At 38.1% G+C, this 17880-nt stretch overlaps 1 protein-coding gene and 1 long non-coding RNA gene across 2 annotated transcripts in view; one reads left to right on the plus strand and one right to left on the minus strand.

Moving 5' to 3' along the window:
• The window catches only part of LOC124871252, a 75115-nt gene extending 66106 nt beyond the window's left edge, over nucleotides 1-9009 (minus strand). The window contains exon 1 of the long non-coding RNA XR_007038986.1: nucleotides 8719-9009. This is a non-coding gene — a long non-coding RNA (uncharacterized LOC124871252). The remainder of the gene's footprint in view (nucleotides 1-8718) is intronic.
• irs2b (insulin receptor substrate 2b) overlaps nucleotides 1-17880 on the plus strand; it is a 108855-nt gene that overhangs the window by 46979 nt on the left and 43996 nt on the right. The gene's annotated exons all lie outside the window — the stretch shown is intronic.

The following is a 17880-nucleotide window of genomic DNA, read 5'->3' on the forward strand; positions in this document are numbered from 1 at the left end:
TGAGTGAGAGGGGACCAGAAGCACAAAAGGCAAATATTAGAAACAACATAAAACTAAAACTGAACCATAAATTGCAGGTGAAGCAAATATTCAAAACTCTGCTTAAGTCAAACTACATATGAAACTAATTTCCATTACCTGGTTTTAGGCTGATAAACAAGCCTTTACAGGGCCAGACACTGTTAAATACACAATGTATTTATAGACAGCTGAAACAAAAAAGTATGGGTAAATTTGAGGTTTTGGATGTGAATGAAGCGAGTGGATCCCATCTTTGTGTAAGAAGAAACAACCACCACTAAGCATAAAAGCTTGGAAAATGATTCAATTCGTTTGGGTTTTTTACATTTGCAACTTTTACTAATTCTTCTTTCAGAATTGAGATGAGGCAAAGGCATTTTCTCAGTGCTATTGTGACAGCTCTGGAGAATGCAAAGTGTTAGGCAGCCCAAATTGAATGTGCCTGTAGCTGCATAGCGTCCTGTTCCCAGTCTGAGTACAGCAAGACCCCTGGCACTATGTCAGGCTAAGTGTGAGTGCTTCTCAGCACATTATCCAAGAAGGGCAAGGTGACCTACAAATATCATGTCAGCCATTTGTGGAAAGAAAAGAGTTCACTCTGCTTCCTACTAGTAAAGGCTAAAAGTGAGTGCTACCATTAATGGCTGACAGAAATGCACACAACATCAAGAAACATAAAGCCTGAAGTATTTTCTCCCAAGTCAAATCTCAAGTCTTTATGGAGATAGTCCACTAAAATCTAACTAGTCTGATCAAATGCATGACATTTAACACCGCAATGCTATAGGATAGCAAATCAAATCATATAGTTGTGTCCTTAGGCCTATCCAATACCAAAAACAGCAGGAATCAGAAAAAGGTATACTTCAGATGATAGAGGAGTATGTACAGTCCGAATGTGCTGCCAGTCTGTGGGAAGCAGGACTGCTTTGTGCTCAGCCCCCCTGTGTAATAAAACACAGATATGGCAAAGTGTTACGAGGACTGGTCCACTCCTACAGGACCGAGTTATCAGAACCATCAACTGGGAAGAATTAACCTGGAAGAGTGCCAGTACAGAATATTCCTCTGAAGTACGGGGAGTGAACAGATTAAGGTATAAATGGCCAAAGTAAATAACATAACAGATGTTAGTACATTGTGTCATTGATATCACATGCTGTGTTACAAAAATATGTTGTGCACTTAGCACAGTGAGCACACTGTACCTAGATTTAATACCCTGACATAAAGACATACTGTTCTTCAAATCCTTTTTTCATTTATTGCATTTATAGCTCAGTAATGTTCATTTTGCTAATCTAACCATTCTTTCTCTAAACCGTCTTAATCTTGTGCATGGTTATGGGGGGGTTGAACCTGCCCCTCAAATACTTTACTTGGAGCTGCCTCTCAGTTAACGAGAGATGGGGTGTTGGTTGTCATCATTGGGCCAATGCAGCAACTTAGTGACCAGAGACAAACACACACTCATGCCTAACATTATTTGGGAAGGAGGAAGAAACCAGAGTACCTAGAGAAAAACCCACACATGCATTGGCAAAACATGCAAGATAGATCCATCCATCCATCCATCCATCCATCCATCCATCCATTCATTGCTCTTGAACCCTTTCTGAAACCGATTTAGTTTCATGGCTATGACTTTGGCATCACTATCTTCCTAAAAACCTGCCTGTTTAAATCTCTAGATTCTTTTAAAACATTTCCAGATGACTTACTTGACTTATGATGATACCACATACAAACTTCCCTTCTTTTATTTTGACGGTAATGTGAAGTGATATTCCTCATCCAAACACTTTTCGTGAAGAGATGTCTAAAGAGTTCAGTTTTGGTCTAATCTGACCAGAATATATTCTCCCAGAATTTCATTGGCTTGTCTAAAGGTTTTGCTTCAGGAGGGGAGTCTTTTGCCGTGATGTGTATGGGGGCCAGTTTTTGTTTTGGTCATTAGTTAGTGTTTTTGTAGAAATTTAGAAAATAAAACATTTTTAGCCAAATTAAGATGTTTCTGAGGCTCTCTGTGAGTGGTCTTTGGCTCTTACACATCTCATATTCTTTTCACATCTCTGTTAGGAATTTTGTGAAAAGCACCTAGTTGTGGATTGTTAATCATAGTCTTTCCACTTGGTTATAGCCTCAGTGGAGCTCACTGAAACATTCAGAGGTTTAAAAATACATCAGCATCCCATGCCATCAGCATGTTTTGCAACAGTAAGGCTGCAAATGAGTGAGCACATATGCATTCTCCTAACTTGAGATGATTTTTGTGCAATGATTTGGTAATGAGAAACCTTTTCGTTGGCCATCAATTAGGCCTAAACCAGATAATTTTATTTGCACTGACAGGAAGCAGGATTTCTTTCTAAATACTGAATGATTTCAGTAATTTTCTTGGCTTCCTATACCTTTAGCATGTCATTTTATTCATGTGTTCAACACTTCAATACTTATTCCCTGTGTAACTCCACTTTATTACACACAACTTAATTTATGGACTAATTTGTTTTGATTTGTTTAAACATGTAATTCTTAAGCTGTTTTTTGGTTTAAATAATAACCCCATTGGAAATATGTTTACTGAGAAAGAATGTGTTCAATACTTATTTCCCTGCAGTATATTCGGGTTTCAAAACAGTCACATGTACATTTTACACAGTCACAATACTAATTTCACCATTTGCATTAATGTAATTTAAGATCCAAATGGTTTACTGTCTAGACATATTGTAAATACAGATGGTCTGTAGTTGCTTGACAGTGAATGATGATGGTCCAGCAGTAGCAATGCTCAGCAGCTCTTCTTTCAGCCATAAAGAGAAGATATCCATGTTAATGAAATTACTTTTACCTCTTAAGTAGGGCAATTACAAGATTTAATTGGTTGGCAAATGGTTGATTAGCTACTTAACTAAAGCTTGATTAGAAAGTGTCACAGTAATATGTGGTCCTGATGGTCAATTTCAAGTGGGGGATGGTTAGCTGGAGGTTTGTGGGGCTCTCAGTTCTGTTTGTTTCTAAACAAATGTATGTAAGATCAGAGGAGAACTGTGGGGCGTTTCCCTCCCTGAATTTCTCATTGTCTCCCTTGGACACAAAGTGTATAAATGTGTGGTGTTGAGGGATTTTCTCAAATCTTTCATTTTATTCCTGACAGCAGAGATAAATGAGTGGGTAAAAGCTTGGCCACCACATAAAGAAAAGACCCCCTGGGACACAGCAGAGAAACATCTGACATTTTCCCTTTCTAACCCAGCTGTATTGCTAAAAGGTCTTATTGTTTATTTCAGACATTTTACCGTGTACATTTCTTCAGTAAATTCGGAGAAAGCGTGGAAAGTGTCATGTCAAACTGTACATTGTGTTTTTGTTTTTTTTTGTCGATATTTTCTTCACGTTGAAGCAAAATAAGTTAATTAGAGAAGTAACCCAAGAAAGACGTTCATGAATGCAGAAGAATACTTGCCAGTATTTAAATGGAAACAATCCTGGGTTTGTTGGCATCATTTCAGAAGAATCAATCTTCAAATGACTAATGTGATAAATAAACTCCCACTGTAAAATTGAACCATCAAATAAAAACATGAACCATTGAGTCGCAGCTTATTTGCTCTCTTTGAGCCTCCTTTTGCATTTTAATTCCAACGTTGCAAGAAAGTGTGTTGCAGTCTAACATTGTCAGCACTACAGAGATTCTTTAATTGTCACATTAATTAGCTTCATTATAGACAGTAGACAGTGTCTGCTGACTGCTAACTAAAAGGAATGTGGAAGGAAGGTGATTCAGCTCCTGCAGTCTGGATTCACAGAGGGTTGAGCAAATAGGATTCATTTACTTTCACTGATCTGCCATCATTGATTTATGGCCTTGTTTTGCTTTTTAGAAAGAACAGGAGCATCGGACCACCATGAGTTCACTTTGGAGAGTTAACTGGAAGTTTCTCAATCTCAGAAACAGTCAAACGTGATGGGTAGTTTTGGGGGGGACACGTGTAATTGCACAATAGACACAACAACAAGTTCAGGTTAAACAGTAAATAAATTTGAATTTATGAGTGGAATTTCAGTTTGTCATTTTTGAAATTAAGGACACTTGTACATCTGATTAAAAAGTGGGACTCAACTAAAGTGGTAATTAGAAATAGCTTCTAGGACACTGTATAAAATATAGGTTTAAATTAAAATGTAAATCTGCAGCTTCTTAAAGCTTGACTAAACATAACAACTGATCTGACATGGAAACTAAGGCCCTGTTCACATTAATGTGGATATTTAGTAAAACAAACCATCTTTCTGATGCATTTGGACTTCTTGTGCTCTCACAAATGAAAATTCTGATAATTATTTTAAAATGCTTTTATAAAATTGAATCAAAACGATTTTTAGAAACATTGTTACAGCAACCTAGTTTTTGCTAGAAGCCACAACTACTTTTATTGTCTTTTATTGTTGCTTTGTTTGCTTAATAAGGAAATGGCAAACAATGTCAAAGCAAACATAAACTACAGTCTTTTTAGGGAAATATCTCAGCTATGCTCTGGATGTTGTTCGGTTGTATTTTGATGTGTGTTTAATGTCAACACTGTGGCTGACTACTAGCACAGAATGAATATTTCAGAGTTTATGTTAGAAATTCTTCTCGTCATTTAGATTGGAGACATTTCCTTAAATGGAAAAAATATGTTAAAAATTCTTCCGAGTCATTCAGATGAGGACCAACAAAACTCGTAAGTCCATTACAGGGACACCACAAACAATCATGCACGCATATCACTACTAAGGTCAAAATAAAATCACCTATTAATAGAATATGGCTGTGAGATGATGCAGAAATCATTTTAAAAAATCCCAAAAAACTCAAAGCTCCGTAAAAATATTATGTGTTGTGCATTCTCTATTGTTGCTCTTTAGCTGTGGAATAACCTAACCCTGTACATCAGAGAGGGTCATTCACTGTCTTAAAACCTATTTTTATTCTTTGACTTTCAACTTCATTGAGACCTAGTTCAAATTTATTTGTTTTTAATTGTTTTATTGTATTGATTGTTTTAAAGTGCTTTATAAATACAGTTGGTATGGTATGAGATCTACCTCGCATTTCAGTGGCAAGCAAATAATGATCCAGAATCACGTTTCTATGCATCTGATACTATAGCATGTTTAAAGTGGTCTACATATACAAGGCAAATATGCACCACTGCTTCAAAAATTGCACAAGTGCTACGAAAATGGCACAGCAGTGACGTAGTAATGTTCATTAAACTTATGCTGCACTATGCAGACACTCTGTATTCACTGAGGAAGATTAACTTGGCTCTGCAAGTCTTTTTAGATACCAATTATTTGAACACTGGCATAGACCGAGTATAGAACATTACACTTTCATGGTCAGCCAACTGTTAGGTATAGAAAAATAAATAAATAAATAAAAAAACAATAGATGATGACATCACAACAAATAATGTCACTTTCCATGGGCAGTAGCACTCTGTAAATTTCACACCTCTCATCCCAATACACAGTGTGGTACAAATACTGGTGTGCATCATAAGTGAGACATATTTTCATTGATTCTTTATTTGATTGTTCTCAACTGGAAAAAAAGGAAGTGCTCCCTCTAGGTAGGGTGGTGGGGGGTACTCTCTGCCTTAAACAGAGGGGTTCAGGTATCTTGATGTCTTGTTCAGAAAAGCTGTCAAGATAAGGCAACAGATGAGAAAACAGTTTGAGACCTTGTCTCTAGTTAGGCAGGTGTCATTCTGAAAAGCTCTCGATTTTCCAGTTTTTCTATGTTACAACTCTCTCCTATGGCTGGGAGATATGGATTATGACTCTTTGGATACAAGAGGCAGAAATGAGCTGTCTCAGTAGAGTGGCTGGGCTCTGACTCAGAGAGAGGGTGAGGAGCTCTTTTAATCAGAGGAAAGCTCGGAGTGGAGCCACTGCTAGTCTGGAACGAAAGGAGTCATTTCAGGTGGTTTGGGGCTTTCTGGGCACATCCCATTGTGAGAAGACCCCCGGACAGACCCAGAAAACGTTGGAGGGACTATACCTCCTCTCTGGTATGGGGATGTCTAGGGGATTGCCCAGAATGAGATGGAAAGTGTTGATGGGGAAAAGGAATGTCCTGGTTCCCCTCAAGACCTGTTTGAACCTTTCTGGGATAAGTTGAATGGAGGAATGGACTGGATGGATTACATGGTAACAGAACTTGATATTGTACAAAATATGCTTAATTACTTCATTTTTAGACCCATATGAAAAGTGTTTTTAGATATGCCAGACATGAAACTGTGTGAAAGCAACTTTGGGTAGAAATTGGAAAACTCCACACTGAAAGGCTTCAGCTAAGATTTGAACTAGACAAATTCTTGCTGTGTCAGCCATCACAAGCAGGATGAATTATAAAGTAAAAAAATAAAAATAAAATATAAATTATCTTTCATAAATGGACTTATGAGACAACAGTAGCTAAGAGTGGTTCTACGGTAAACAGGATACAAGATTCTATAACAGTGCTTAGAACTGAGTAACTGCTTAATTCTGAGGAAATTCTACAAGTATTTTATCAAGAATCCAATTTTTAAGACTGATTTATATTTTCTTATATCACTGTTTGCTATGGAGACAATCTGTGAGGTGAGTGAGTATAAGAGCAGCCCTGTCTGAGTTTTTCTTCTGCTCTAATGCAGTAGAGGCTGAACCGATGTGATGGATGTGTCTGGAGAGACTGACCCAAAAGTCGTTAATTGAAAATTGAAGCAGTGCTGAGATGATATTGATTTTTCACACTTTTGGCAAGCGGCGCATGGAGGTCTTTGCCACTACCAGAAATAGTGGAAGAGGTGAATTGCAGAACAGCAACAGGGTCAGACTGTTGTAGTCAAAACAAGATGTGGGAGGAAAAGCACCAAGAGCCAGAGAAGAGGTGAGGGTGACTGTCAGCAACATGTTGCTCAAGCAACCATAAATCTTTGGATGTCATAATAAGGGCTTGAAAAACTGTGAAAGCTCACAGCTTAGGGAACAAACCTTCAGATGTTTATTTTTGTCTCTACATTGATCAGTCTGGAGAAAGCAGGTTCCCCCAGGCTATTCGCAAGTCAACCCAAACCAACCAACCCTCCAACTTGTGCTAAGTGAATCAATAGAGGTGGAAATTCTGTTTACACCCGTGTTTTATGGCCTCTTCAACCACCTCACACAGGGGGTCTCTCTCAGTTTTCAAATATTCACTATCAGTAATTTTTCTCCTTATTTCAAACCCAAGCAAATAGACACATGGACAAACAGGATCAAATCTGATTCCCTCTGGATTGGCCGCCTCTGAAACAAAACAAGCATGGTTGATCAATACTTTGCCTCTTCCTTTTCATTGTGCAAGCCACAGACAGCGGTTCCCTCCTCTTCAGCACACACACACACACCTCCTGACAGTTCAGCATTTCTCTGGAAGAACAACAGCCTGGTTCCTCCCAGGAGAAGTAGATAGAAAAATTTGATTCAAGTATTCTTTGGAGTCATGGTTTATTTGTGTGAATAACTGTTCAGAATACATTGAATGAAAAGATTGTGTTAAGATGGGTAAAACAGCCCAAAAATACAGCTCCTGTAAAAGGATCTATCGTTGGTTTTGATGAACAAATACTACAAAAATTACAGTTTGTTTGTTTGTTCTCTCTGCATGTGGTTTAACTTTCTGTTCTTATATTAAGCCATTGCTTTCAACAGGAAGCAATCAAGGTGGCATTGATAATGTGCAACTCAGACAATGTTAAAATTAATAAAGACAACCAGATAACCCATAAAAAAAGAGTAATTGTTCAGTTGCATTTGAGTTGCTAAGGCAGAAAACAAACAACAAAATAAATTAAGAGATTCTGGTAAGGTTTTAGCATGCAGTGGAAACTGATAATCTTCAAACAGAAAATGTTTAAAATATAGTGACACACACAAAAAAAAAATAAGTCAGGTTTTTAGCACTTAATGCAGCAAGGCTTCAGGGCAGAGATGGGTAGAGTAGCCAGAAATTGTACTAGAGTGAGAGTAGCAATACTTTAATATATTTTTACTCAAGTAGAAGAAAAAGTAAAATGGATATGATGTAATCTTACAGACAAAATTAGAAATAATGTTCAAGTTCTGGTACTAAGAAAAAATAGATCACATCATGTTTGTTCATCATTCAGTGAAGTAACCAAAAGTAGCTAGAGTAGCCAGAAATTGTACTCAAGAACGAGTGATAATATTAATAAAAAATAAACAAAATAATATTACTAAAGTAGAAGTGCAAACCATCTTACAAGAAAACTACTACTATTGAAAGTAGATATTATTAAAAAAATTCAATAATGACACAAAGAAAAATGTAGAAAACCTTCTACCTATTTCCTTCCCCTTAAAAATTACATTGTGCTGATTTTTTTTTTAGATAAAAACATGGTAAAACACCTTGAAGGTTGTGGTTGCAAGGCGACAACATGTCAAAAAAAATTATTACTTTTGCAAGATACTTTAGATAATAAATGTCTACTCACAGAAAACAGGTTTGTAAAAAACGATGTGTTCATGAGACAAGTGCAAAATTTACAGTCATTTTCTTTTTTGTGAAATATCTGTTTTATGGCTGTATTTTACCGCAAATTACTTGTTGAGTATTTATATGGTTATACTGTTCCATCTTTGTCTTCTTACCTCTTTAATCTTGCTGTTAGCTGATCCTCTTAACTGCTGTTTCTCTTTAATTTGCTTTTTTCATCCCATGTAGACACTTAGAATACATGATGAAGGCACACACAGCTCTCACAGCTTGAAATATGAAGGAGGACATGCAGGGGTGCTCTTGTCTAGAATGTGCAGGAGGCGGGCATGGTGCAATAAATATGGTGTGGAAATTGTTATTTCCTTCGCAGAACATGAAGAATGGTGGAGATGGTTCCCTGATGACTGTTTTTGTGGCGATGTTATTGCTTTACATATCTGAACCTCAGTTTTAACGAATAAAATATGGTCAGGAGAGGCTATGAAGCCTTACCCACATGCATACTTGCTCACTATAAGTTAAGAACACCGAGGCGTCTTTTTATTCTGTTTAGGTCATATTTTTCAGTCCGTTCAGTTGTCTTTATCATCTGTTATGTTTTTCCAACTGTTATGCCACAGTATTTACTGCTAAACAGCTAAATATGGTCATGACTTCCTTTTTTTCTTTTTTTAACCATTTCGTGTCCAGCGGAGTAGCTCTCAGAGTTGTTGTCTGAGTGCCAAGAAGAAGCCCAGCGTATTTACTTTCACAAGTGGAGCATTATGGCTCTAATGATATTTATAAAAGAAACTTTATTAGAAACTGCTTTGGGATTATTTCAATTGTTACACAGAGACGGAAACAAAAAGAAACAAAATAAGAAGCACAAAAGAGAGAGAGGTGGGGCAAAAAGGAAAAAGGGAGAGAAGGAGAAAAGAATGGAGGAGAGAAAGAAGGATGAAGAGATTACAAGATAACACCCTGCTTGCTTCTACACCTGCAGAAACATTCATATTAACAGCGTTGTTACCGAAAAGTGCACCGTACTAATCAATGCAAGATGTATTCAATGGTATCTGCAGCTCAATATAGCACATTTGTGTATCTGTTAACACCTGAATCTAAACACCTGTGGGTCTGAGTGTGAGCACGCTTGTGTATACAAGGTTTATCCATAAAAATATGTAATAGCGAGTGTGAGGAGCCACAGACCTGACCCCCAGAGCACAGGAACCCCAGGAGAACCACCACAGAGACTACCACAACCCCCCCAGAGTAGAGCAAGGGAGAGTCCCAGGGGTACCACCCAGCAGCCACAGTGCAGAAGGGAGTTGCAGCAATGAGTCCACAAGCCCTGCCAGCGGCCGTCTAGGCCGGAGCTGATCCAGCCATGGACCCAGAGACCCGAGACCCTGGGACATATCACTCTCCAAGCAGAAGCCCGACAGAGCCAGGAGTGAACTGGCACACACCAAAGCACCCAGCCCCAGACACCGAGAACCACAAGTACATGGTCATGGTCATGGACTTCCAGCTGATCAATTTCACGTATACACCATATTTATTTCTCGCTGTGATTTTTTAGTCCAAGCTCAAGTATGCCTACGCTGAAAGACGATAAGTTTGGTTTGGTTGTTCATTACACCGTCCCCCAGCATCAGAACCTCTTCAAAGTGCCTGGTTAAATTTTATTTTTCATGGAAATCTAACCCAAATCAGTGGGGAAATTCCTATTTTCCCCACTTCAAGTACGAGTCTCTTCAGCAACCTCCGCCAGTATCATGAAGGATTTGCTGAAAGACTGATTAAGCAGTCAGTTCCTTCTGTCCATGGAAACCATGGACACAGCAAAGCGGTAAGCTGCAAATAACGCTAAAATGACAACAAATGAAGAAACTTTATATTAGACATGAATGTATTGTGTGTTGATATGACGTCCTGGCCATTGTTTTGATAGCAGTAGCATCGTGCCTTCTGCTCATGTTAGCGCTGTGTGCTGCTTTTATTTCCTTGAGGACATAACTGTACTGCATGGTTTCAATAGTATTATTACATTAACATTTTTGCATTGTTTTTGCCGTTTTTCTCTTGTTTCTGTGGCGCTAAATAATTGTTATCAAACTACAAAAATGGCCGAACCGGTCAAAGTAGATTGCTCTTTGACCTGGAGGGGGGCGGGGTGGGAAGTGCCTCAGTAGCATTTAAAGAGATGGCACCACAGCGAGTTGCTCTCAGACACACCTCAAAACATGGGTAAAAGAGGAGCCTGTGGAGCCCCAATAACAAGGGGTTCAGACCAAAGCATTGCATTTCCAATTTATATAGACCACAACTGAATGATTTAAGTGAAAAAAGGAAAGATTTAAAAGCCTAAAATGTCCCTTTTAAGTTCAAAAAGGTGTACATTTCCTGTAGTTGGGTTGGATCGAAACCAGTCCATATTTACACCAGAAGCGAACCACAGAGGAGTCCGTATGGAAGAGGTTGTTTGGTCCAGACCAGGGTTTGCTTGAATGTATTCACACTTGCACAAAAGGTAAATACCAAGGGGAGAAACAAACTCTGGTCCATTTAAAGTGAACCAAAGGTGGAAGGTGTGAATGCAGCCCAAATTACTCATTTGAAATGGCATCACTCTGTGAACGTGACTGGTTGGAAGAAATACAAAACTAGCAAACTCAGAAGCCTGTAGCCTTTAAACTGCCCTTTATTACCAATTCACACCAGCCATAATAAACGCACCACAGAGAGGTGCACTACAATCTAATGCTTGGTTCACACTGCTAGATTTTAAAATTGTTGTTTGATTTTCAAAACCTGAGAGACCCCACACATGATGACAAAAAACCATAGATAACAGGTTTGGTCCTACGGTGTGTGGTGTACAGCCACATGGCAAACACAACACACCGCACACGAACAGCTTGCTTTCAGATGTCAGACTTGAAATCTCCCAAAATCTTTCGAGATCAAACATGAGTTCAAAGTAAATAAATAAATTTGGCAAACGAGGAAGAAGCAAAAGCAATAGTTTGTGTACCAATTTTAACAGAGAAAAAACATCACAAAAAGAAAAGGCATTGGTTAAAGGAGTGAAGACAGCGTCAGCAGGGGCTCTCCTTGCCTATGATATGGAAGTAAGCTATTGTGTTCTGATATTTCATTGAGCTTTCCTGGTTAAATACAGTTGAAATAAACGTGCATCCATTTCTGGTGCGCCATGGCAGGTGTTTTGTCTTCTGAATTTTGGATTTTGCACTGTGTTTTTGTCACCTTGCTTTCTAATTCATTATATGTCACAATCAACAGGCTCCATGTTTGTTTGTCCTCGGGTAACACCCCACAAGCTAGCATCAGGCCAAGACAATCCAACATGTAGAATATCCTGGATCTGAGGTCGGAGCCGGAGCGGTCCAGACGACCTCCTGATCAGACTAGATAATTCTTAACACATCACGCACAGCAGGAATATCTCATAAGATTATGCTTAGAACCATCAAGATAATTGTGGCGTCCTTATATTGTCGGAAGGTGAAGATTGGGTCAAAATTTGACATAATTATCTTGCCGTGTAACCAGGTATTTTTATCTTTGTTTATAGTTTTGTCTTAGGTCTGCTCTGTGTCTTGTTAATTACTTGTATTAGGTTCACCTGTTCCCTCTGCCTTCCTGCCTCCTTGCCTCACCTGTCCTTAGTTCCTTTGATTACCTGCCTTTGTTTTCTCTCTGCATATTAGTTGGTTTGTTTCATTATGTTTTTGTGGGTTCCTTGCGTTACAACTCGACCCTTTATCCTCGTCCCTGCCTTGAGTTTCCTGCAGTGTCTGTAATGTAAGTGTTTGGATCTTGACCCTGTTCAGTACCTGCAGTGTTTTTGTTACGTTTTGACTTTTTTTTTATTAAAGCTGAGAGACTGCTTTTTGAAATGCTGCCTCCAAGCTCTTGTCTGCGCTTCGGTCCACTCCAAAACCTCACCGTGACATGAACAATATAACGAAACCACGTTACAAAGTTTTTTTTCATCCGGATTCAAGCTAGCAAACATTTGACCAAACAACCATTAAAAAAAAAAAAAAAAAAAAAAAAAAACGCAATTTATTGAAAATAAAACTTTGTCCAGGGTTGTTGGAGAATTTTTCAGAGTCTGACATTAAAGCATTACATTCTTAGCATCTTGAAGGGTGGCAGACAAAACGACTTTTAGAGCTGCTACTTGAACAAACGATCTGGGGTGTTTGTTTTTGTCTTGGTCATTGCATGTGTTAGTGTGTCTGGGAGTCTGCACCAAGCATGAATGTGAGGAGTGTGTAACCCATGCATACATGTGTACACACACACACACACACACACACACACACACACATTCTTGTTTTGCTACATGTAGTGAGGACCATCTGTTGACTCCCATTGACTTCCATTGATTTTCAGTCATTTTCAACCCTTTCTATGCCCTAACCCTGACAATAACCCTAAACCTAACTATTACCCTAACCTTAACTTAAACTCAATTCACACCTTAGTCCTAAACCTAACCGTTGGCAAAATAGGTCGTGAGGATCAGCAAAATGTCCTCACTTTGGTACAAACGGTCCTCAATTTGATGGTGAAATCGGGAAAATGGTTCTCACTGTGATGCCAAGACAGGAACACACACACACACACACACACACACACACACACACACACTCAGAAGCAAGGGGGAGGGAGAAATGAACTGCACACCAGAGACAATACAGAGACAACCTGCTGAAAAGATGAAAAAGCGCAATACATTTTGGATTCATTTCAGTTACCCTGATAATACAGGAGAGCATGCCTGCACAGACACATTCAAAGTTTTTTGCACTTTTAAATGTATTTATTGTTGGCACTTTATCCCATGTGACGTTACTAATAAACAGTTGATATAATGCATGTGTAGTATATTAGTAAGCCAGTTAACACATCATTTTACGTTTGATAATAAATTTATTTAAGAAACAAAAATTCTCTCCGTCTTGGATGCTTATTTTAGAGAGCCGAGCCATCAGAACCTTCTGTTTCAAGAGAGCATTTGGAACACATTTGATATACATCAACAGTGTTCGAAATGTGCGTGTTGTTATAAATAACTTTAACAAATCGAGCAAAGCGAAAATATACTAGACAGTGACTTTAAAAACAAACAAACTGAGCCAGGATTTTTGTGGACTGTTTTACCTCTACTATACAGCTTCTGTTACAGATTTACAGTATAAATAATACTAATGAAACACATTATTGCCATTGTCTGGTGGGCTCTCTAAATTGTCACAGAGAGGTACTGATGGTTTATTGTGGCTCGGGGAAAATAAAGAGCATTAATGCAAAGGTCGCAGAAAACATCCAGTGGCCTAAATGACAGGAACATGCTCGTGTTTAATTCAGGGCTTACTTGTGTAGCTTCAGCTGGTCATTCCTTCCACATTACCTTGTATCCATCTTTACCCTTGTCCTTCTACTGATGGATCTTTTCAACCCTAAAGAAATCATAAAATGACTGTGTTGACATTTTGATGGTTTGGGTCAAATTAAAAACAAATTCTTCCATAAAATTATAAAATGTCAAACTAATTTTGCCCCCCCCCACAATAACAGTAAAATAAATTACAAGAAAAACAAAGCCAAATGGAAAATTGAATTCCTAATGACCTAATGCAATTATCAAATTGTATTATGCTAACCTTAATTATGCTTGGAAATAATCAATCAGACTTAAACAATATAAATCAACATCGGTGCAAGGAAGTCAAGCGACGGAAAAGACCTAAATCAAAAGAAAAACACAGAACAGAAATATTGTCCTTTGTAAATCTTTGTAAATTTCATATCATCATCGACGATATAACCAGCAACTAGGAGGGAGAGGATATCTGCATGAATTTGAAAACCAGATCATTCAACAGGACAGTGACTCCAAGCACAGGTGCAAATTTCCAAATGAAAGTCTAAAAAATTAAGACAAAAGAATGAACATGTTACAATCGGCCAATCAATGTCCTTGATTGGTGTAAAGCATGTGGCATCCTAAGCTAAATAAGGTTGTTTATGCTATACCATTGTTTTAACATAAAATGTTAATTGTTTTATAGCAGAACATTACAACTAAGCTTATATTTCTATTTTAATAATTTTATTAGAAAATGGAGATTTTGGAACCCTTGTTTTCGCAAAAGCAAATTTGCATACATGGAGATGTGTCAAGTTCATATGCATAGATACTTGTGTAATCACAGAATTTCCATAATGAAAATTAAATCACAAACACGAAAAGGCAAACAAAGGGTGAGGAATCATTACCTCGGTAATTGTGGTAATTATACTGGATTTCTGCTCACAGAATTTTAAATTACTCCCTGATCCACCGCTTCTATTTCTATGTACCATGTGCCTGATTGATGTACTGCCTTTGAAAAATGCTGTTTGCACACATTCACATGTACAGCATAATAACTTTGGGCAAACTAGTTTTTGTAGCAGGAGCAGAAAGCATTTAAAGCATGTGTTGACTTCTGAACAACTTCAGACTGGAATGTAAGGCTGTTTTCTGTTGCCATTTGGAAGCCACAAATGCCTTTTTTAACAGAGGCATAGTTGCTCTAATACTGGAAAGTGTATCTAAATTGTACAATAGTGACATAAAGATAAAAAAGATGGCATTTCTGAATCTCTTTAAAGAAGAGAAACAACAGCTGCAGGGCTTTTTAGTTATTTTTAACCCAACATCCATGTATCATAACAAATCGTAAAAGCTAAATTTATTTAAAAAGCCACAGAGATCTGCAGCTGCTGTGTACCAAAGACTCAGTCTGAAGATATCCTAAATATTTTTCACCTCTGAGTCAGCAACAAACTATAGTACCTTGCAAAATAATTAATCTCTAAAGGTGCAAGGTTGAAGTTGCAGCTGAAAGTCTTTAGGGTAGGTCCCCAAACGGTTTTGCACATTATAACACTTCATTTTTTGCCAATTAATCATTGAAAAATAGCTCAAACTCAATCAGACAGGATGGAGAGCATCTGTGAAGAGGAATTTTCCACAGGTTGTCAATAGGATTTAAGTCTGGACTTTGACTGGGCCATTCTAATAGAATATGCTTTGATCCAAACTATTCTATTGTAGCACTGTTTAAGGGGTAAACTTTATCAAGGCACCGTAGGGGTCACAGTGATTATTTTTATTTGTTCAATGTTGAAATTAACCCAACTCCACACAACACTGTGACATGATCTATCTGGAAATATGTTCCACCCATCTTGTTGTGACTCTACTAATCTCTCACTGATGAGATAGCTGTAATAAAAGTAACGATCAAAAACATTCCAGTGACAACGTATTGACAGATGAAAGCTGCTTAATGCATTTTTTTATTGCAGAGAACGCACTGTACAGACCCAGCAGCGCATGACTCAGCGCCCTGAAGCAGCAGATGTTTACAGTGGGACACACTGACACAGAAACTTCAAACACAGGCTCCCACACTCTGAGAGAGCGCGTTCAACAGACTGCTGCTCGAAGAAACATTCCAATAAATTATGGTAGGAAATTATTTAGGTTTAAAGATGTTAGATGGCTGAGTTGTGCCTGTCATGACCTGATTTTAAACAGAAACCACCGCAGCTTATGTGATGCCTAGAGGTGCAGCCTCTTATCATCTTGGGAAACATCACTTTACTTAGACAAAATCTGCTTGTTTTCACACAAGCACATCAAAAGAACAAAATCTGCTTGTTTTCACACAAGCACATCAAAAGACTTGAAAGAAAATATACTGAGAAGTCTGTGAGAACATGGCTGCATGAAACTTTCAGACTCATTCAAATATCCAGGTCTGTACTGCCTGCTCTCTAAAATTATACAATGTTTAGCTGAACATTTGTGCTTAGATAAAGCAAATGTGTTTACTATGAGCAGGTGTACCAATGATTTTAATGGCCCAACTGACAGAAGATGCTTATGATCACTTAACAAGGTTTAAATATTAGTTTGTGGATTCCATAGTTTCTCTAAACCAGTGGAAAAAGTGCTAAATAAGAAAGGCAAGAGTATAATCAAACATTACTGTATTATTAGGCTGTTTACTCTTACCCAAAGACTTGTTCACTGGAGGGTAGCCAATTATGTTTGTATTTTAAAACACTACTTATTACTATGTAATAATTAGGTCTAAAGCAGCAGAAAGGACCTTTTTGGTATATTGTGGCTGAAGGAATGTGAAACTTAATCTTATTTTATGACACAAATTAGTCTTTATACAGTTGTTTTCTTTGTACTTAAAGAAGCATGGACAGTTGTGCAGTAGTGAAAACACAGAAACCCTGTGCGCAAATACACGTGGACAAAATTGTTGGTACCCCTCGGTTAATGAGGGGTACCAAACATGTACCAAACATGCTTCAACAGAATTATTTAAAAAAAATGAACTCATGAAACAGGCCTGGACAAAAATGATGGTACCCCTGAAAATAATGTGACCAAAGGGACATATTAAATCAAGGTGTGTCCATTAATTAGCATCACAGGTATCTACATTCTTGTAATCAGTCTATATATAGGGCTACAGGTAATCACTGTGCTGTTTGGTGACATGGTGTGTTTCACACTCAACATGGACCAGAGGAAGCGAAGGAAAGAGTCGTCTCAGGAGATTAGAAATAAAATTATAGACAAGCATGTTAAAGGTAAAGGTTATAAGACCATCTCCAAGCAGCTTCATGTTCTTGTGACTACAGTTGCACATATTATTCAGAAATGTAAGATCCATGGGACTGTAGCCAACCTCCCTGGACGTGGCCGCAGGAGGAAAATTGATGACCAAACAAAGAGACGGATAATATGAACGGTAACAAAAGAGCCCAGAAAAACTTCTAAAGAGATTAAAGTTTAACTTCAAGCTCAAGGAACATCAGTGTCAGATCGCACCATCCAACGTTTGAGTCAAAGTGGACTTAATGGGAGACGACCAAGGAGACCATTGTTGAAAACAAATCATAAAAAAGCCAGACTGGAATTTACCAAACTACATGTTGACAAACCACAAAGCTTCTGGGAGAATGTCCTATGGACAGATGAGACAAAAATTTAACTTTTTGGCAAGGCACATCAGCTCTATGTTCACAGACGGAAAAATGAAGCATATGAAGAAAAGAAAACCGTCCCTACTGTGAAACATGGAGGAGGCTCTGTTATGTTCTGGGGCTGCTTTGCTGCATCTGGTACAGGGTGTCTTAAATCTGTACAGGTATAATGAAATCTCAAGACTATCAAGGGATTCTAGAGAGAAATGTGCTGCCCAGTGTCAGAAAGCTTGGTC

The sequence above is a fragment of the Girardinichthys multiradiatus genome, chromosome 7 (genome assembly GCF_021462225.1).
Source record: "Girardinichthys multiradiatus isolate DD_20200921_A chromosome 7, DD_fGirMul_XY1, whole genome shotgun sequence".
Taxonomy (NCBI): domain Eukaryota; kingdom Metazoa; phylum Chordata; class Actinopteri; order Cyprinodontiformes; family Goodeidae; genus Girardinichthys; species Girardinichthys multiradiatus.